Source organism: Salmo salar, chromosome ssa11 (genome assembly GCF_905237065.1).
Source record: "Salmo salar chromosome ssa11, Ssal_v3.1, whole genome shotgun sequence".
Classification (NCBI taxonomy): domain Eukaryota; kingdom Metazoa; phylum Chordata; class Actinopteri; order Salmoniformes; family Salmonidae; genus Salmo; species Salmo salar.
In genome coordinates this window covers 15550595-15573302 of record NC_059452.1, presented here as the reverse complement: position 1 = coordinate 15573302, position 22708 = coordinate 15550595, and the positions used below count along the sequence as shown (strand labels likewise).

The 22708-nt window shown below is 41.0% G+C and overlaps 1 pseudogene; it reads left to right on the top strand.

Annotated features, from left to right (window-relative positions):
• The first annotated feature begins 5352 nt into the window (after positions 1 to 5352).
• LOC106562159 (dihydroorotate dehydrogenase (quinone), mitochondrial-like) lies at positions 5353 to 14792 on the top strand (annotated as a pseudogene).
• The last annotated feature ends 7916 nt before the right edge of the window (positions 14793 to 22708 follow it).

Here is a 22708-nt window from a genome sequence, read left to right as displayed (position 1 = left end):
TCAGACAGCTTACATTTACATTTACATTACAAATGTAATGTAAATGTAATGTAATGTACATTCAAGTAGAGGACAGCAAGATGCACAATTATACACTCTTAGAAAAAAAGGTGCTAAGTAGAACCATAAAGGGTTCATTGGTTTGTCCCCATAGGGGAACCCTTTTGGTGCAAGTTAGAACCCTCTATGAAGGGTTCTGCCAATAACTATTTTATCCTCTTAAGGTTCTACCGAGAACCCTTATATCTTTGAAGAGTTCTTAATAGAACCTCAATGAACGGTTTCCACCAGCCTTTAAAATGAATCTCTGTATGATAATACTTTACATGTTTCATAAGGCCTTTCTTTGAGGGCTTAGTTATACCCTAAGTGGTGTTAAGAAATTCCCGTTTTACAGGCCACATCAGCTCTGCAAGTCACATTATGCTGGTTTGCAAAGCAAGGTGTAGTTCTTATTGGAATCCTGCCAGAGTGAGGATATCCAACAATTAACACTTTTAATCTCCCGCAATTTTCAATTAGAATGACTGCCAGGGTTGGGAAGATTGATTATTGGGACTACCTAAATCATCTAAACTGGAACAACAATCTCAGAAATGAGTGAAATTAGTCCAACTTCTAACAGATTGAATTACTTTAGGAAAATGTATGCTATTTATCTTTGTGAAGCATAAGATTAATCGACCAATCAATGCACAAGCAAAAACACAGATATTGAAACAAACAATTCTGAAAATCAACCTGCAATAGCGCATGCTGACAAATATGATAATGAGGGGTGTGGTTTTGAGTGTTTTACTCTACACAGAGTAAAAATGACACAATCATACTCGACTCTGGTTATTAACACCAACACTGGGGATCTTTTACACCACTGAGTGTTAAGTTAATTGAACTGTGTTTGCTGTGTACCGTACAATATACTACTGGTTCACTCAGACTGGTTCACCTACTCTCTGCTCAATAAAATCACAGAAAATACTCATTTGAAAAATAGAAATCCTGGCAAAGATATCAACTATGTCAGTACTGTATATGTACAAGTATTAATGGAATACCAGATACAGTAAATACAGAAATATTGACATATGGTCAGTTTAAAACCTCACACATATATTTTTTAATTGTTCAGATTACTCAAACTCCAGATGTTAAAGTTTAAGGACTGAGATAAACACTAATGCTCAGGAAATATTTTTAAAGAAAGAAAGAGAAAAAAGAAGAAAAAAGGTTATTCGGATTCAGAAGGGTTTTATGCAGAAGAACACTTCTTGACTTCCAAAGAACCTGTCTTGCCTTCCAAACAATTATCAAATAACCCTTTCTTCCAGAAAATGGTTCTTAGGATGAAAACGGTTCTAGGTAGAACTCTTTGCCTTACAAAGAACTCTTATCTTTCAAAAAGGTTTCTTCAAAAAACAATTTCCTTGGGCAAAGAACCCTTTTCGAACCCTTTTTTCTACAAGTGTAGAATTGGCGGCTATACCAATGAGTGAGATGGTGGAGGCCCAGGTTGTAAACACTCACCTGATCTGGTAGATGCTGCCTGTTGGGTGTTTCACGATGAAGGCCTCATTTAGTTCTGTGGTCATTACTAAATGTACCGCCTTATAAATCTCAAAGGTCAAATCAAACATTTCCTTGTCCTGTTTGAAGACAGCAGATCATCAGCAAAATGCCCTCTCTATTGTCATATGTCACAACACTAAAAACAGATCTATATGTTTACAGTATGTACAGCACTAGGTTTATTGACATTAGGTTTTCAGTATGTAATCCAACATTTACATTTTATATGCACCTACTGTGGTACAACTATGCTATCATTGCTTGACCCACCACTTTAGTGTCACTGTCCTCGCTACATCTTTTCATTTTGAGGAGTATGACACCCCCAGCGCAGTTGATGAGGAGGCTAGCTGTTGTGTTGGCTAATCTCAGAGCACTTGGAAACAGCATCTGTGTTCCATGTAATAGAAGCTCAAGGTACTTTTTCTGTTGGGGGAGGGTACAGGTTAGGTCCAAATTGACCAGATACAGCAGTATCACTTATTTAATTACATTCATTGTTTGCTGATTTGATAATAATATATCTCTGTGGTGAGAGAGAGCACTTTGACTGAAAGTTCCAGTGGCCATAAACTCTGTCATCTACTCCACTGACCACACCCAACTTAATACATGTCCATCGTCATTGTGATGCTTTACCCCGTTGGCGTCTGTAGGCTCTCCTATAGCCTTTTCCATTCTTTCTAGTTCCAGTTGAGCCTCCTGAAACAAAACAGAGGATATGACTTCAAAACTACCAACCACTGAAAACTATAATTGTGTTAATGCTTTGATAGCAAAAAGTTCTTCAAATATCCCACTGGGCACACACTGGTTGAATCAACGTTGTTTCCATGTAATTTGAACACAATTACGTTGAACCAACGTGGAATAGACGATGAATTGACGTCTGTGCACAGTGGGATGTGACAAAATTTCACACTGCACTTTTAACACGGCAACATTTCTGACCTTGAGGAGCTCATCCATCTTGGTCACTTGTTTCTCCATGCTAGACAGACTCCTTGACATACCTGTAGGATAACAAGGAGAGGAGAGAGAGAAAGAGAGAGAGACGTTTAGTTTGTGGAAGTAAATGGTTGGTTGAAATCGTGAAACAAATTTGCCACCATACTTTCCACCAACTTACGGTTTACTTTAATTTGATGGCTTCTCCAGTGTCTTGATTTGCCACTTGCTCCCTGTTTGTCCTACAAAAGTCAACAAGAACCATTCATACTCACAATAACTTTACTGACGCTGCACCATAGGATTACAACAACTGATAAAGGCCACTAATAAAAGCCACTTACCATACTCTTTGAGGCATTTGTAGAGATATTAAAAACTGTAGAGCAAGAATTATACAGCACAGATTTTATTCAGGATATCATTGAGGCCTCTACACTATTGTTAAATAACGAAATAAAATGTTGCAGCATATCTGCTTACAATAAGGATCAGGACAAATTTTTTTAAGCATGTTAAAATGGTGTTATTGAAGGTGTTGTACCCAGGGTGCAGAGGTAGCCACGCCGAGCGCTGCAGTTGGTTGAGGTCACCAGCTGAAAGGGATCCATCATCACATAGGTGCAGAGGAGCGGGACCCTCCCATTACCCTTAGAAGTACCATTCTTTCCTGTAGCATTATACACTACAGACACATGAAACAATTATTCAAAAGCTATGAAATTGACTGTTTTCCATATAATACTGTTATTATAATATTCTGTTTTCCAACAAAAACGTATAATTTAAAATGTCCTTTTATTATAGCTGACGGATCAAGTGTGAAAGCTTGGTTCTAAGTTTTCCCTATGGCTATGTTCCAAGACAGGTGGAAATAGGTTTCATTATATAAAAATAATGGATTTCCTGACATCATTTGACACTGATAATCTATCTATAGTGAAGACGTGCCTCACAAATGGTAACTGTCAGGGTTTCCAGTTAAGACATGCTTGTCATTTACAAAGTGCCTCTGTACAGCTCATGAATTCCATGAAGACCATAAGCAGTGGCTTAATTAAGATTACTCAACTTTATCATTGAATTAGAAAATCTATTCAATTTTCATGGTTCACAGAGCGCTTAAAGCTGCAATCAGCAGTTGAAACAATAACAAAGTGTACTCCCCGCCACTGTTTTACTAAAAAGCTAAGGGATGGGGCTGGAGAAATGTACCCACTGGGCAAAAACTGGTTGAATCAATGTTGTTCCCTCATCATTTCAACAAAAGAATGTCATGTGATGAAGTTGAATCAATGTAGAAAACTGACTGAATTTTGAAAAAGGTCATACATTTTTAGAGCATTTTGTCTTTATTTTCACCCAACTTTTAACATCAAGTCAATGACAAGGTGATATTTTTTGTTAATTTTACATTGAAATCATGTTAGTTGACAAATTTAAATCAAAACTTGACATTGAACTGATATCTGTGCCCAGTGGGTAACCACTCTCAAATTCATAGACAGAGCTATGAATTGAAGGACTGACAATCCATGATATCAACATTATAGTTTTAAAAATGTGTTGAGGCTATACAGTGTTTGTTTACATTTAGTTTGTTTACAAACATTGGAGTAAAACAAGCTTATATTTAGAGTTCTGATGGGGTACGACACTTGAACTGACCTCATATTATTCAAGAATCAATGGGTACATTTCATTCATTTATATGTCCAAAAATGGATGTAACTACATCAGATTGCCCAATAATTTTTCAATTAGAGCTATAGAGAAATCAGTGTCAAACAAAACCTCTGCAAAACACACAGTGCAGCCCTGGAACCATAGTATAGAGTGGTTTACTAGTATTCTCTAGTGGGTTACCAGTATTTTTACTCACCGATCACTGGCCCCTGGTACTGCCCTATAACACCCTTAGCGACCCACCAAGTGAGGTTTTTTGTGTGTCTCTCTTTTGAGAAGTCCTGAAGGAAGCTCTTAGTCTTGCAATTCAGGGCCCTCAGAAGTTTCCCTCCTCGCTCCTTGCAGGACTCCTGGGCTTGAGACCAGCTCTTTGGCTTTTGAGAAAACTCATAGGCCATATTCCTGAACACATGTTTGAATTCTATAGAAGTGGTATTATCTGCATCCTCTTCACTGCATGCTGTACTGGCTGTAGATACAATCCCCACAGAAATCCACAAAAACAAAGAGGCTTGTATGAACAAGTCCATTATAGATGGTAGAGCTATGATAGCCTACAAACTGCAACAAGTACTGCTCTTGGAAGAAAGGCAGACTCTGCCCATCTTATGGAAATTAGAAAGCTTTCTTTCCAAAAACTGTGAATACACTCTTACTAACTTAGGAAAATCCCTGCAGACACTCAAACAACATGCAAAGTGAAAAAGTGCCTTTACGTCACTCAAAGGCAGACATTTTGAAGAAAAACCTTTCCCAATCTACTTCACTTTACGAGTCAATTTGATGTAGCCAAGGCCTAATATTGACATTGAACAGGGTTGTAACAATACATCTTTGGTTTTCAATAGGCTTATGAAATTAATTTAGGCTCATAAGCTATCCCTTCATTTTGAACATCTGCCATTTTATTTGATCTTATTTGTGCAAATTTACTCAGTGAATTACTAGAGTTACTAATGAGTCTTTTGTCATATTCATTTGTTATATTCATCCTAACAAATTGTAATGTTTATCATACAGAATCATCACTGAACTCTGATTTGACGTTTTCAGAGCTGCCTTTGAAGTATCGTGAGATTACATTCAGGACGTGATTCTCGGCAATGTGAAAGAAATGTTTCCAGACGTTTGCAAAGTGATATAACATCCATGGCGGGACAACTGAAGGTAACATCATTGATGAAGCAGTGTTGTTTTAATAGTTTGTATTTGTCATGAACAATGTTTTGACCCTAATGGTAAGCTAAACTGGGCAGTAGCCACTTCACGTTAGCTACTACAATCAGAGTGTTGTTGAATGAAGTGAGCTAGCTAACTTTGCTTACTACCATGTGGCTAGCTAGTTCACGTAACCAGCCTCTGTGACGTGAACTAGCTAGTTAACTGTTTGCTGGATCCTGAATGACCAGACAGGCATGCTAAATTATACCCACTGGGTTGTACACATGGGTTGTTCAGAGCTGGTAACGCTAGTCTCTCTGGGCATTGTGGTTCACTCTCTGTCATCTAGTAAAATAACAATAATTGCAACTCCCCTCAGTTCACCTGATGTGCTTCAACAACAGTGCATCATATTTCAGTTTATTCCCATCACATTGTTTTATTTTTCTTTGCAGCGTCTGAAGGATGCAGTGAAGATCATAGGGTCCGGCAGCGTCCTGTTTGTCTCCTACCTCACTGCTGTAGGAGATGAGGCTTCTACACCAACCAGCTCATTCCTTTGCTGCAGAGGATTGTGGGAGCAGAGACAGCCCATATCATGGCTGTGAGGTTAATCGGCCTGGGTCTGGTGCCTTTGAACCGCTACCAGGACCCAGTGTCACTGGTCAGTATCGGAGGTGCCCTTTAGCCTGTTGGGTGTTTTGACTCTCCTTGCTTACACTGAATTGCCTTTGTGCTGGTGTAAGATTAGAACAGAATGTATGCTTTGTTTGAGAACCTTCACTCCCACTGTCTCTTAACTCACCCTAGCTTGTCAAATCTCTTTGTTAACCTTTTTAATCTAAGATGTTACTGTAATTTTGGTCACTGTGTACTTCTATGGAATTTAGGCAACATTTTGACCTGGCGTTGTTACTTCTTATTCCAGGAAGGGAACGTCATGGGCCGTAAATTCAAGAACCCCATAGGGTTAGCAGCAGGATTTGACAAGCATGGGGAGGCTGTTGACGGGCTGTATAGACTAGGCTTTGGCTTTTTGGAGGTGGGGACCATCACCCCCAAACCCCAGGAGGGGAACCCCAAACCACGTGTTTTCAGACTGACCACTGACCAGGCGGTCATCAACCGGTACGGTTTTGAATGAATAAGACATGGCTACTGAACCATGGCATGGCTGTCATTCATTATAGATTCATGTTTTTAGCTTGTGAATTCTGTGTCAAACGGCAGCGAACAGAGACATCACAGATAGTTTATTTTGTCATTCGCCACTCTGTTCATTCGCCTTCACGTTTCAATTTTTTTTTTACATTGAGCCTGGTGACAGACTACAATATGAATTCCCTTTTTGTCTTTGTTGTAGCACAGCTTCTTCACACTGAAATTAAGGAGCCAAATGAATGTTATCAGGGTGTTACACCGCTACCTCCTTGCGTTCGCTTTCATTCTCTGAAAAGTGCTGTGAAATGAGATGCCAAGGCACGAACATACATATTCACGAGTTGTTAGAACACGGTACTTTGCGTATATGAAGGGACATATTGGTTGTCAGAGAAGTTAATCCTTTGTTCAGGAAAAAGCTTCCCAGATCCAAATGTAAATCCATATATTCAAGTATTTGTAAATACTTGATACACAATAAAGGTGTGCGTTTTTGTCATGGCTGTCTATGCTTGCTTGACATTGTTCTAAACATTTTAAGAAAAGAATATCCAGAACCATCCCATTTCTTCAGGGATAGTGGCGATACATTTCTGTGATTTTCTTTAGTGTTTTGAAAAGCAAATTCTACACAGACTGACTGACTGTTAACACTGTCCTAGCACAATGACAGTAGGGCTAATACAGTGAGCTCAAAGTATTGGGACAGCAATTTTTTTTTTAATGTTTTGCCTCTGTACTCCAGTACTTTGGAATGAAACAATGTCCACTTTAATTTGAGGGAATTTATATTAAATTGGGTGAACCGTTTAGTAATTAAAACACTTTTTGCACATAGTCTCCCCCATTTTAGGGGGCCAAACATTTTAGGAAAAATACACTTGTGTATTAAAGTAGTAAAAAGTGAAGTATTTGGTCCCATATTCATAGCACGCAATGACAACATCAAGCTTGTGACTACAAATTTGTTGGATGCATTTGCTGTTTGTTCTGGTTGTGTTTCACAGATTATTTGGTGCCCAATAGAAATTAATGGTAAATAGTGTATTTTCTCATTTTGGAGTCACCCCCCCCCACACCTGTTATTGTAATGGTGAGAGGACATAATATTTGTGAGTCATAATATTTGTGTGTCATTCATGATTCATGCAGGATTATCCATAATTATGGTAGCATCCACATTAACGTAGAAGTGTTAAGAAACATATTCTTATTTACAATAAAAGTGACTCAAAATTAACATTATTTTACCTGAATTTCTTTATTTCATTTTTATCTTCTCTTTAAAAAAAGTATATTTCCAAACCAGTTGCAAACACACATACGATCAACAATTTATAGATGCACACAAACAATTTACCATTCAATTCTATTGGGCACAAAATAATCTGAAACACAACCAAAACACCAAATGCATCCCAAAAATGTGTAGAGTAACAAGCTTGATGTCGTATTTGCGTGCTATGAATCTGTGACCAAATACTTAACTTTTTACTATTTTAATACACATGTAAGTGAATTTGTCCCAATACTTTTGGTCCCCTAAAATGGGGGGACTACAGTTGAAGTCGGAAGTTTATATACACCTTAGCCAAATACATTTTCACAATTCCTGAAATTTAATCCTAGTAAAAATTCGATTTTAGGTCAGTTAGGATCACTACTTTATTTTAAGAATGTGAAATGTCAGAATAAAAGAGATTTATTTCAGCTTTTATTTCTTTCATCAAATTCCCAGTGGGTCAGAAGTTTACATACACTCAATTAGTATTTGGTAGCATTGCCCTTAAATTGTTTAACTTGGGTCAAATGTTTCGGGTAGCCTTCCACAAGTTTCCCACAATAAGTTGGGTGAATTGCTGCCCATTCCTTCTGACAGAGCTGGTGTAACTGAGTCAGGTTTGTAGGCCTCCTTGCTGGCACATGCTTTTTCAGTTCTGCCCACAAATGTTCTATAGGATTGAGGTCAGGGCTTTGTGATGGCCACTCCAATACCTTGACTTTGTTGTCCTTAAGCCATTTTGCCACAACTTTGGAAGTATGCTTGGGGTCATTGTCCATTTGGAAGACCCATTTGCGACCAAGCTTTAACTTCCTGACTGATGTCTTGAGATGTTGCTTCAATATATTCACATAATTTTCCTTCATCGTGATGCCATCTATTTTGTGAAGTGCACCAGTCCCTCCTGCAGCAAAGCACCCCCACAACATGATGCTGCCACCCCCGTGCTTCACGGTTGAGATGGTGTTCTTCGGCTTGCAGGCCTCCCCCTTTTTCCTCCAAACATAACGATGGTCATTATGGCTGAACAGTTCTATTTTTGTTTCATCAGACCAGAGGACATTTCTCCAAAAAGTACAATCTTTGTCCCCATGTGCAGTTGCAAACCGTAGTCTGGCTTTTTTATGGCGGTTTTGGAGCAGTGGCTTCTTCCTTGCTGAGCGGCCTTTCAGGTTATGTCGATATAGGACTCGTTTTACTGTGCATATAGATGCTTTTGTACCTGTTTCCTCCAGCATCTTCACAAGGTCCTTTGCTGTTGTTCTGGGATTGATTTGCACTTTTCACACCAAAGTATGTTCATCTCTAGGAGACAGAACGCGTCTCATTCCTGAGCGGTATGACGGCTGCGTGGTCCCATGGTGTTTATACTTGCGTACTATTGTTTGTACAGATGAACATGGTACCTTCAGGCATTTGGAAATTGCTCCCAAGGATGAACCAGACTTGTGGAGGTCTACAATTTTTTTTCTGAGGTCTTGGCTGATTTCTTTTGATTTTCCCATGATGTCAAGCAAAGAGGCACCGAGTTTGAAGGTAGGCCTTGAAATACATCCACAGGTACACCTCCAATTGACTTAAATTATGTCAATTAGCCTATCAGAAGCTTCTAAAGCCATGACAATATTTTCTGGAATTTTCCAAGCTGTTTAAAGGCACAGTCAACTTAGTATATGTAAACTTCTGACCCACTGGAATTGTGATTAAGTTAATTAATCTGTCTGTAAACAATTGTTGGGAAAATTACTTGTGTCATGCACAAAGTAGATGTCCTAACTGACTTGCCAAAACTATAGTTTGTTAACAAGACATTTGTGGAGTGGTTGAAAATGAGATTTAATGACTCCAACCTAAGTGTCTGTAAACTTCCGACTTCAACTGTATATACAAAAAGTGCTGTAGTTTTTGTATAACTTCAAATCCAAAGCGCTCGAGTACAGAGCCAAAACAACAACTGTCCCAGTACTTTTGGAGCTCACTGAGGATGTATCCAAATTGTTTGTCTTTTATTTCATGGAGTTAGTAAATGACAGTAAGTCTTTGTATATTAGGCTAGAATCAATATGATTAATTCAATTTAGCATGGCCGATATGCAGGGATGTGAGATGCTCAGACTAACAAGCCCCTCATATAATAATGTTCCGGAGTGCTTCTTTAACTCCTCAGTGAACAACAACACAGCTTCCCAGAAGTTAAAAGTCAAGATGAGTGCATTAGATGATTAAAGGCCTCATTTCCTTATGGTGGTGTTTTATTACAGTTTTACTCAACTGACTGCAATAATTTGGCCAAAGAAACCATCTGGATTTCATGTATTATGGATTTTAGTAATCAAATGAATGGAATGTGCACTCTAGACAATTGGGGATGAACACATACTGTATCATAATGGCATGATAAAGGAATGGATCCTAAATTGCTGATAGCTTTTTTTGGCAAATGTATGGATTTTTGTGTATTACATCAACTTAACCTCTTATGTTGTGGGTATGTTTTAGATATGGGTTCAACAGCTGTGGTCTTGCAGCAGCACAGGAGAGACTAAAGGCAAGAGAAGGCACCCAGGTAGAGCTGACTAAAGGTACTAGAGAGACACAACTCATGTTTCTGTCCTGTCTGTCAGACTGATAGATGGGTTTGACAGTGAACTGATGTCTCAGGCACTCAGCCAACTACACTACACTATAATCCTCTGCCCCTATTTTATATGGAGATTCCCTTTCCCCAGGCTGTTCCAAATACCAATCACATATTTCACTAGTTTTCAGTGAAATAGAGCATTCGTAACAAAATGTTCCCCACTGATTTGGATTGGGACATTAAGCCGAAATCACAAGGGGGAAGTCCGTCAACGGCGTGAATTTGCTTGTGCGAGAGTAGCAAGCATTAATTCACATAGACGACATAACGTAAGCCAGTTATTAAGCCGTGACTGTCATGGAAAGGCGGTTATAAACAGTTGTATACTCTCTCGAAATCTGAGTTACCTCATTCCAGGTTTTCCAGCCATAGTAGCCTAGACTATATGGTAGGCCGCTGTATTGCTTTCAAATATGTCGTCTATTTGTCAGATAAACCTTAGCCTACAACCCAATTGACTTTTTAACCATACAACTTTACATAGCAAAGTAGGGAAGATCATAACAATTCCTCGAATTCCCTTTGTACAAACAACCCACTCAATCTCTGGAACAGATTTGATTCATTTAAACCAAGGCACTCGCTAACCATGCACGTTGTTTGAGCTGTATTTCAATCCAATCGGCTGTTAAGCAACAACAGTGATACTGCCAAGATATGACATTGACCACGTGATATTTAATTCTGAAACAAATCCAGTTTCTAAATGTAGAACGTCGTTGCGTTCATGCATTGCTACACCGTTTTTCATAAGCACCAGCCTATATAGGCTTACACAATGGTGGCGCGCTGTTAAACTTATCAACACTAAATTGACATTTGTAGCTATACATTTCACAATTCCAGAGGTAACAATGCACCCACAGTCTATTTTTTTGTACAGTTTATCAGCTCATTTCACCAGTATTGCTCCGCGTAGACGTGAGAAAAATCATCTGGACACGAGTGCAACATTCACCTTCTGCTACCATGTCTGTCAAGCCGTCTACACAGTTTGATGCATACGTTCGATACATCCAACTTATGCGCCACACAGAACACACTGCAACTGCCTCTGCAACTCAATGCTGCGAGACAAACGCGGCGTTCCATTGGAAGTTAATGTACTTCTGGTGTACCAAAATACAATACCGATGTCGGTGTTATCGAGGCGTCATTTGATGCGGTATACGCTCGTGACGCAGTTGACGCTTGCGGGCAGTGTTTTCTCATAATTCACTCCCATGCATTCTATTTCTGTTCTGACCTTAACCTCTCCCAGGGACTCATAAATGGAATATATCCTGGTGTCCGTGTGTTTTTAGCTGGCCTGCCCTTGGGCATCAACCTGGGAAAGAACAAGCTGTCGCAGGACACAGCGGCAGACTACCTGGAGGGGGTGCGGACGCTGGGCCCTCTGGCTGATTACCTGGTGGTGAACGTGAGCAGCCCCAACACCCCAGGCCTCAGGGACCTGCAGGGGAAAGGGGAACTGCGACAACTGCTGTACAAGGTCAGTTGGAGGCAATTTGACTGACCTAGATGTGATTTATTTATCCTTTAATTAACCAGGATATCATACTATTTGTCGTTTATTTTATGTTTATAGTTTATGTATCATTGGCTTTCCAGAGAGCATGTGGTTGCAACTTTTCCTTTATTGAAGTCTGGTGTTTCTGTTCAGTTCGACTTTTATTGATTTAGCCGGTGATCTTTCATTGGGTTTCTATGTCAAAAGATAATTGACTTCCCATTAGGCAACATACACATCACACGAGCACAGCACAGCACTGTTTGGATTGAACACGATTAACCTTAGGAAAAACTGCTCAGCTGTATTGCTCTTGTTTGGTCTCCATGTTGTGCTGTACATTGTTAAATCTCATTGACCTGTGTGGATGTGATGGATTGCATTGATTGTGTGTCTGTGGTGGCTCGTGTATGTCCCCCACCTCCCCCTCTCGCATCCAGGTGCTGAAGGAGCGTGATGCCCTACAGGGGGGGAGCAGGCCACCTGTACTGGTAAAGATTGCCCCTAACCTCACCGCCCAGGATAAGCAGGACATTGCTGATGTGGTCACAGGGGTCAGTCAGGGGCCTAGCCACACAGGGGTCAGTCAGGGGCCTAGCCACACAGGGGTCAGTCAGGGGCCTAACCACACAGGGGTCAGTCAGGGGCCTAGCCACACAGGGGTCAGTCAGGGGCCTAGCCACACAGGGGTCAGTGTGGTTCTGTGGGCCTCTATGTAGCCTACTCACCAAGCCTTAACCTACAGTATATAGCCCCCAATGACTTGGGGCTGCTTACTTTGGTCATCCGTGTTTCTCCTGTTTGCTCATCTTTCTGAGCACACTTCTCACCCCAGCCGTCATCAGATCAGTCCTGCTGCCGTGGGTCTTAGCCAGCAGAGGACTTATATCATCAAATTGATTTGGATGCATTAGTGTTGCCTCCTATCCACTCTCTATGTTAAGGGGACTGGAGAAGTGTTTCTGTGTTCATGTAAGTGGACAGACTCCGAATGGAAAAAGACCGATAGAAAGCACAGCAAATATATGAAGAGTATTAGATACGGTACATTTGTGTCAGACAGTCCAATTGCTAACTCCAATGGAATACCAAACTCACTTTTAAAACAGATGGATCATGAAAAATAAGTTACGATTTGTTCATCTTCATTCTCAATGATTGGGTTACTCAAATTTGTTTTGTTGTGGTGTTACGGGTTAATGTCAAATAGGTAATCATGGTTTGTGTTTTAGCTTGGTGTGGATGGGCTGTTGGTCTCCAACACTACAGTTTCCAGTCCTGAGACCCTACAGGAGCCCCAGAGTAAAGAGGTGGGAGGGTTGAGCGGCCAGCCCATCAAGGAGCTCTCTATACACACTGTGAGAGAGATGTACAGCTTGACAAAAGGTAGGTTGGCCCCATGAAGGATCATCATAACACTGTTAATGGCTGTTGCTGCAGCTGGTACTGGCCTGATTGATTGATTGTGGGCTGGGGTGTATAGAATGCTCTCTTCATTCACCCAGTATTGCTCATTCTCATTGAAGGTAAGGTGCCAATCATCGGAGTTGGGGGTGTAGCCAGTGGACAAGATGCCCTGGACAAGATCTGTGCTGGAGCCTCAATGGTCCAGTTGTACACCTCTTCAACCTATTATGGTCCACCAGTTGTCACCAAAATAAAAAGGGAACTAGAACATCTTTTAAAGTAAGTGTGAACTTGCATGTGTTTTTTTACTGAGTGACTTCATATGTGGTTTCATCTAGTCAAATTGGTTGTATTTTGTAGTATTCTGACCTTATCCTATGTTTTACAGAGAACAAGGATTTGCAAGCATATCGGATGCTGTTGGAGCTGAGGGGAGATTTCAACAACAGCCTAGTTAGGGACAATGATTAAAGCTCTGAGTGTCAGGATCAGTCAGCTCTACAGGTTAGACTGACTACAATACAGACTGATGCCTTTGTCAGTTTCCTGCCTTTACTTGAAGTCTATAGTACATGAAGTGGCTTGCCTGGTCAATTCATGTAAAGACTGGCTAGAATGATATCTGTGCACAAATATTACAGCAGTAACAGCAGTATTGGGAACCTGCCCCATTTCACGGTTCTTACTGGATCTGTTGGTTATTGTAGATGTAACCGTAAGAATGGTTAAGTGCTAAATGACACCAAAGATCTAACAGTATTTTGACACTAGCAGTCACGTTGTCATGTGTAATGTATGTATAAAAAAAAATCTGTTTTAATTTATGTAAATGTGTGCTCTATTCAGAAATACTTTGTGCTGCTATTTATAGAACTATGTGACCATAGAAATTGAACATTTGTTCACAAATAGCTTCCATTCAAAGTGCTTAACTGCACGTCCCTTGTAAATCGCTGAACTGCTACCCACATAAGAGACCCCGTCTGAAATTAGAGCTGATCACCTAGCAATGAGCGGAATCACAATTACCATTTAGCCTTGCAGCAGTAGTCAGTTAAACACTGAGGAAATATAACAGCTTTGACATTTAAAGAAAGGGCGATAGCACAATTACTTGCCAAATGTCAGCAGGCTTTAAATACACATGATCCCACTGTAAGATGGTAAAAACCTAACTCTCAGCAGTATAACTGATGAGCAGTGTACCAGAACAAGATGACTAAGTCCAACAGGATGCACTGATGGTTCTCGGTCTTATTTCTGACCTGTTACATACATTGAATTGCCTCCTGTTACGAGTGTAATGTCAAGGGGGTACTTAATGTATGTTAAGTCCTGTACATTAAACTATATAGTTGACCTATTTGAGAAACATGAACCTTCGAGCACACGCCTCAGGCAAGAATAAAAGTCCATTTAAATTGTTATGTCTTGACTGTCCATATCTTATTTTGGTATTCCACACTCAATGTGCACGTTTTTGGGAGGCAGGGGAAACGCTGTAAATGATCATCAAAACCTTGGTTGATTATTTGAGGGTTTATCGGAACCAGTCGGTACTCTCCTGTCATTCTCAGAGCCTCGCTTGTACAGTCGTGGCCAAAAGTTTTGAGAATGACACAAATATTCATTTCCACAAAGTTTGCTGCTTCGGTGACTAGATATTTTTGTCAGATGTTACTATGGAATACTGAAGTATAATTACAAGCATTTCATAAGTGTCAAAGGCTTTTATTGACAATTACATGAAGTTGATGCAAAGAGTCAATATTTGCAGTGTTGACCCTTCTTTTTCAAGACCTCTGCAATCTGCCCTGACATGCTGTCAATTAACTTCTGGGCCACATCCTGACTGATGGCAGCCCATTCTTGCATAATCAATGCTTGGAGTTTGTCAGAATTTGTGGTTTTTTTGTTTGTCCACCTGCCTCTTGAGGATTGACCACAAGTTCTCAATGGGATTAAGGTCTGGGGAGTTTCCTGGCCATGGACCCAAAATATCGATGTTTTGTTCCCCGAGGCACTTAGTTATCACTTTTGCCTTATTGCAAGGTGCTCCATCATGCTGGAAAAGTCATTGATCGTCACCAAACTGTTCCCGGATGGTTGGGAGAAGTTGCTCTCGGAGGATGTGTTGGTACCATTCTTTATTCATGGCTGTGTTCTTAGGCAAAATTGTGAGTGAGCCCACTCCCTTGGCTGAGAAGCAACCCCACACATGAATGGTCTCAGGATGCTTTACTGTTGGCATGACACAGGACTGATGGTAGCACTCACCTTGTCTTCTCCAGACAAGCTTTTTTCCGGATGCCCCAAACAATCGTCTTCCCTGTGGCTCAGTTGGTAGAGCATGGTGTTTGCAACGCCAGCATCGTGTGTGCCACGCCAGGGTTGTGGGTTCGATTCCCACGGGGGGCCAGTACAAAAACAATTTAAACAATTTTTTTTTTTAAATGCATGAAATTAAATGTATGTATTCACTACTGTAAGTCGCTCTGGATAAGAGCGTCTGCTAAATGACGTAAATGTAAATGCAATCGGAAAGGGGATTCATCAGAGAAAATGACTTTACCCCAGTCCTCAGCAGTCCAATCCCTGTACCTTTTGCAGAATATCAGTCTGTATCTGATGTTTTTCCTGGAGAGAAGTGGCTTCTTTGCTGCCCTTCTTGACACCAGGCCATCCTCCAAAAGTCTTCACCTCACTGTGCGTGCAGATGCTCTCACTCCTGCTGCCATTCCTGAGCAAGCTCTGTACTGGTGGTGCCCCAATCCCGCAGCTGAATCAACTTTAGGAGACGGTCCTGGCGCTTGCTGGACTTTCTTGGGCGCCCTGAAGCCTTCTTCACAACAATTGAACCGCTCTCCTTGAAGTTCTTGATGATCCAATAAATGGTTGATTTAGGTGCAATCTTACTGGCAGCATTATCCTTGCCTGTGAAGCCCTTTTTGTGCTAAGTAATGATGATGGTTACCTGCAAGGAAACGTGTGCCATGGCTGACAGAGGAAGAACAATGATTCCAAGCACCACCCTCCTTTTGAAGCTTCCAGTCTGTTACACAAACTCAATTATCATGACAGAGTGATCTCCAGCCTTGTTCTCGTCAACACTCACACCTGTGTTAACGAGAGAATCCCTGACATGATGTCAGCTGGTCCTTTTGTGGCAGGGCTGAAATGCAGTGGAAATGTTTTTTTGAGGATTCAGTTCATTTGCATGGCAAAGAGGGACTTGGGAATTAATTGCAATTCATCTGATCACTCTTCATACCATTCTGGAGCATATGCAAATTGCCATCATACAAACTGAGGCAGCAGACTTAAGAAATTAATATTTGTGTCATTCAGAGATTGTCCACTTCATGGCCCTTGAGACCTTGTATAAGCCCTGTATGGCATTATAGCTCTCTTTCATGTTACGCTCTCCCTGCCTCTGTGTTTGTGCTTTTATTTGCAGATTGGGGACAGGTGGAGCTGATTGGGTCGTTAAGGTGGCAAGTTGCGCCTGGGTTTGGGATCAGCTAAGAGATAAAAGTTATTGGTTCCCACTACTGGCTCTCTTGCTCTCTCCACTAGCACCATTTTGTTTTGTGATCTGGTTGATTATATGTTTTTTGATTCGGTGCACCCTTCAACATTTACACACATTTTACCTTTATCTCCATTACACCCCTCACATGCCTACTTTCACACTTCACAGGTCAGTTTTCCTTTGAAGTTTTATACTTTGTTAGTTATTTAATGTTTGTGTTACTCCTTAACTGCAAATGTGTGGACTCCCTTGTCACTATCTAAGAGCCAGGTTGTGACATTCAGTAGAGGTTACTCGCTCACCACTCCCTGAGCAAATGTTTCTGCCAGTTTGTCCATTGTATGTATTTTTCTGTGTCAGAATAACCTCTCAGCACTACTCTCATGAGTGGGTTCGATAGATTCCTAGGGTAAAGAAGGTACTGTTTATGTTGAGTCCTTCCTAAGGCGTCATGAGAATTCAAGCAGACTCAAAGCACAAAAGCCATCTTACTTCCTCTGATATCCATGTTGACTGAATGTCTGGTCTGACTGCTGGGTTTTGATTAGAGGATTGATATATGGGAATTTTAATGCTTATAAAAATGGGACTGTCTTCCCCTTAACTGAACTGCATCTGCAGTATATAGGCTGTGGCCATCGGCAACATCCCAGTGCTCGTGATTAGATATCAGCCTGGCTTAACTCTGAGGCACTGTACTGTAGCATTGTGGGTAAATAAATGTTATTCGTAGTGTGCTCACACACTAACACATTCCCTGGAGGGTCTCCCTGTCTCCTGATTCACTGACTCCCGGGGTCCTGTTGCCAATATATTGGCCACTGCTTCTGATCTCAGAATTCATGAATTCATGACACAGGCGCACCGGTTTATGTCAAGAACTGTAATGTTGCTGGGTTTTACACACTCAACAGTTTCCCGTGTGTTTCAAGAATGGTCCACCACCCAAAGCAATTTGTACCCTTTATGCACCTGCAAATTATCACAGCTGACATAAATGACACAGTAAACAAGAACTTGCCTCCAAACAAATTAAACATTTAAATAATTTAGACTTTGAAGTAAAACATCGACATTTTGGTGAGGATTTTATTTTTCGGGGGGGGGGGGGGGTCCTGTGCAGTTGTTAATCAAACAAATACATGTGAACACCAAGTTTTTTTTCAATTTCAACTTATTTAAAAATAAATTGTGAACCATTTAAGGGTGTCATATATGACCGCATCTGCACTTGTCTACAGTCATCAGGTGTGCTGTAAGTGTGAATCTCTGCCTGCGTACTTGTCTACAGTCATCAGGTGTGCTGTATGTGTGAATCTCTGCCTGCGTACTTGTCTACAGTCATCAGGTGTGCTGTAAGTGTGAATCTCTGCCTGCGTACTTGTCTACAGTCATCAGGTGTGCTTAAGTGTGAATCTCTGCTTGCTGTCAGTACTGGTTCATAGTCACTCCTGCTCCCAGATGATGTGATTCAGCTCCTTGTGAGCAGTAGCAGCTGTGTGGAGACATGTCTTGACAGCTGCCCTCAGGCCCCAGCAATAGCACTGAACGCCTCTAAGTACTTACCTTCTCTGATTTAGGCATCCTCGTTCGTTCAGAGAAAACAGTCTACAGTGAGTCAGTCCACCAACACGTGGATGCCAATACACATAGACTCTTGCCCAGAATCTGCATGCAAAGCTTATAAACAAAACATGTTGACCAAACTTAACAGCTGCTCTCTGTTCCTGGAGCATGCAAAATAATGTGAAAAAAGAAAAATGGACTACACCTAATTTATTTTGGGGTCCTGACTCTGTCTTTCCCCTGAACGAATTAGGAGACTGCATCACATAGCCCTATATGTACTACTCGCTGCTGGCAGAATACACTGGCTATAATATTCAAATTGCTAGTCTAATTTTGTACTGATGTCCCCTCCCTCTTCTCTCGTCTCTCTTGGTCCAGTCCAATGGTAGTTCTCTTTTATAGATGTTGACGTTTACTTAAATGTGATATTTGTGTTTTCTTGATGTGCATTGAACATCCAACAGCAAAGTCAACAAACTATTGTTTAACTGGAAGGACTCTTGACAAGTTGTTTCATATGCTCCGCTCATAAGAGAAATCAGAATTGAGTAGAGCTGATTCTTTTGGATCATTGGTTTTTCTGAAACACATCAACCTTGAAGGTTGTGGGTGGACATGATCCAACGATAGTGGATATATGGAGAATAAAGTATAAACTGTACATACAGTGAGGGAAAAAAGTAATTGATCCCCTGCTGATTTTGTACGTTTGCCCACTGACAAAGAAATGATCAGTCTATAATTTTAATGGTAGGTTTATTTGAACAGTAAGAGACAGAATAACAACAAAAAAATCCAGAAAAACGCATTTCAAAAATGTTATAAATTGATTTGCATTTTAATGAGGGAAATAAATATTTGACCCCCTCTCAATCAGAAAGATTTCTGGCTCCCAGGTGTCTTTTATACAGGTAACGAGCTGAGATTAGGAGCACACTCTTAAAGGGAGTGCTCCTAATCTCAGTTTGTTAACTGTATAAAAGACACCTGTCCACAGAAGCAATCAATCAATCAATCAGATTCCAACTCTCCACCATGGCCAAGACCAAAGAGATCTCCAAGGATGTCAGGGACAAGATTGTAGACCTACACAAGGCTGGAATGGCCTATAACCTCTATGGGCTAGGTGGGACGCTTGCGTGGGACGCTTGCGTCCCACCTACGTAACAGCCACTGCCAGCCTGTGGCGCGATTTTCAAAACCTTAAAAATCCTATTACTTCAATTTCTCAAACATATGACTATTTTACAGCCATTTAAAGACAAGACTCTCGTTAATCTAACCACACTGTCCGATTTCAAAAAGGCTTTACAACGAAAGCAAAACATTAGATTATGTCAGCAGAGTACCAAGCCAGAAATAATCAGACACCCATTTTTCAAGCCAGCATATAATGTCACCAAAACCCAGAAGACAGCTAAATGCAGCACTCACCTTTGATGATCTTCATCAGATGACAACCCTAGGACATTATGTTATACAATACATGCATGTTTTGTTCAATCAAGTTCATATTTATATCAAAAACCAGCTTTTTACTTTAGCATGTGACGTTCAGAACTAGCATACCCCCGCAAACTTCCGGGGAATTCGCTAACATTTTACTAAATTACTCACGATAAACGTTCACAAAAAGCATAACAATTATTTTAAGAATTATAGATACAGACCTCCTCTATGCACTCGATATGTCCGATTTTAAAATAGCTTTTTGGTGAAAGCACATTTTGCAATATTCTAAGTACATAGCCCAGGCATCACGGGCTCGCTATTTAGACACCCGGCAAGTTTAGCACTCACCATAATCATATTTACTATTATAAAAGTTTGATTACCTTTTGTTGTCTTCGTCAGAATGCACACCCAGGACTGCTACTCCAATAACAAATGTTGGTTTGGTCCAAAATAATCCATCGTTATATCCGAATAGCGGCGTTTTGTTCGTGCGTTCCAGACACTATCCGAAATAGTAAAGGAGTGTGGCGCGCATGGCGCAATTCGTGACAATAAAATTCTAGATATTCCATTACCGTACTTCGAAGCATGTCAACCGCTGTTTAAAATCAATTTTTACGACATTTTTCTCGTAGAAAAGCGATAATATTCCGACAGGGAATCTCCTTTTCGGCAAACAGAGGAAAAAATCCCAAAGGCGGGGGCGGTCGGGGTCACGCGCATAAGCCCAGTGTCCCTTGATCGGCCACTTGAGAAAGGCGATAATGTGTTTCAGCCTGGGGCTGGAATGACGACATTCTGTTTTTTCCCGGGCTCTGAGCGCCTATGGACGACGTGGGAAGTGTCACGTTAGAGCAGAGATCCTTAGTAAATGATAGAGATGGAAAAGAAGTTCAAGAAATGGTCAGACAGGCCACTTCCTGTAAAGGAATCTCTCAGATTTTGACCTGCCATTTGAGTTCTGTTATACTCACAGACACCATTCAAACAGTTTTAGAAAATTTAGGGTGTTTTCTATCCATATGTAATAAGTATATGCATATTCTAGTTACTGGGTAGGAGTGGTAACCAGATTAAATCGGGTATGTTTTTTATCCAGCCGTGTCAATACTGCCCCCTAGCCCTAACAGGATAAGACCATCGCCAAGCAGCTTGGTGAGAAGGTGACAACAGTTGGTGCGATTATTCGCAAATGGAAGAAACACAAAAGAACTGTCAATCTCCCTCGGCCTGGGGCTCCATGCAAGATCTCACCTTGTGAAGTTGCAATGATCATGAGAACGGTGAGGAATCAGCCCAGAACTACACGGGAGGATCTTGTCAATGATCTCAAGGCAGCTGGGACCATAGTCACCAAGAAAACAATTGGTAACACACTACGCCGTGAAGGACTGAAATCCTGCAGCGCCCGCAAGGTCCCCCTGCTCAAGAAAGCACATATACATGCCCGTTTGGAGTTTGCCAATGAACATCTGAATGATGATGAGATGAGACCAAAATGGAGTTCTTTGGCATCAACTCAACTCGCCGTGTTTGGAGGAGGAGGAATGATGCCTATGAACACTATCCCCACCGTCAAACATGGAGGTGGAAACATTATGCTTTGGGGGTGTTTTTCTGCTAAGGGGACAGGACAACTTCACCGCATCAAAGGAACGATGGACGGGGCCATGTACCGTCAAATCTTGGGTGAGAACCTCCTTCCCTCAGCCAGGGCATTGAAAACGGGTCGTGGATGGGTATTCCAGCATGACAATGACCCAAAATACACAGCCAAGGCAACAAAAGAGTGGCTCAAGAAGAAGCACATTAAGGTCCTGGAGTGGCCTAGCCAGTCTCCAGACCTTAATCCCATAGAAAATCTGTGGAGGGAGCTGAAGGTTCAAGTTGCCAAACGTCAGCCTCGAAACCTTAATGACTTGGAGAAGATCTGCAAAGAGGAGTGGGACAAAATCCCTCCTGAGATGTCTGCAAACCTGGTGGCCAACTACAAGAAACGTCTGACCTCTGTGATTGCCAACAAGGGTTTTGCCACCAAGTACTAAGTCATGTTTTGCAGAGGGGTCAAATACTTATTTCCCTCATTAAAATGCAAATCAATTTATAAAATTTTTGACATGCGTTTTTCTGGATCTTTTTGTTGTTATTCTGTCTCTCACTGTTCAAATAAACCTACCATTAAAATGATAGACTGATCATTTCTTTGTCAGTGGGTAAACGTACAAAATCAGCAGGGGATCAAATACTTTTTTCCCTCACTGTAAGGTTTTATACTGTTTCTCAATGGCTGCATTTAGATAGGCAGCCCAATTCTGATCCTTTCACTTCAAATCTTTTTCAGAGCTGATCTGATTGGTCAAAAGATTTTGAAAATGTATGATTTTGATTAATTCCCTTTTATAGATTGTACTTACAGTAGTAAACCCAGTGTGCATTGAACATGTAAACATTCTGAATAGCTTGTGTTACAACACAATACAGAAGGCTAAAATGAAGCAATAAGGCCCGAGGAGGTGTGGTATATGGCCAATATACCACAGCTAAGGGCTGTTCTTATGCGCGACACAACGCGGAGTGCCAGGATACAGCCCTTAGCCATGGTATATTGGCCATATACCACAACCCCCCAGACATGCCTTATTGCTATTATAAACTGGTTACCAACATAATTAGAACAGTAAAAATAAATACCACAGCTTTCAGCCAATCAACATTCAGACCTCGAACTACTCAGTTTATAATAAGGCTATAGGTATTCCCCCACCCCTTTCTTCTGCAACACTTCTG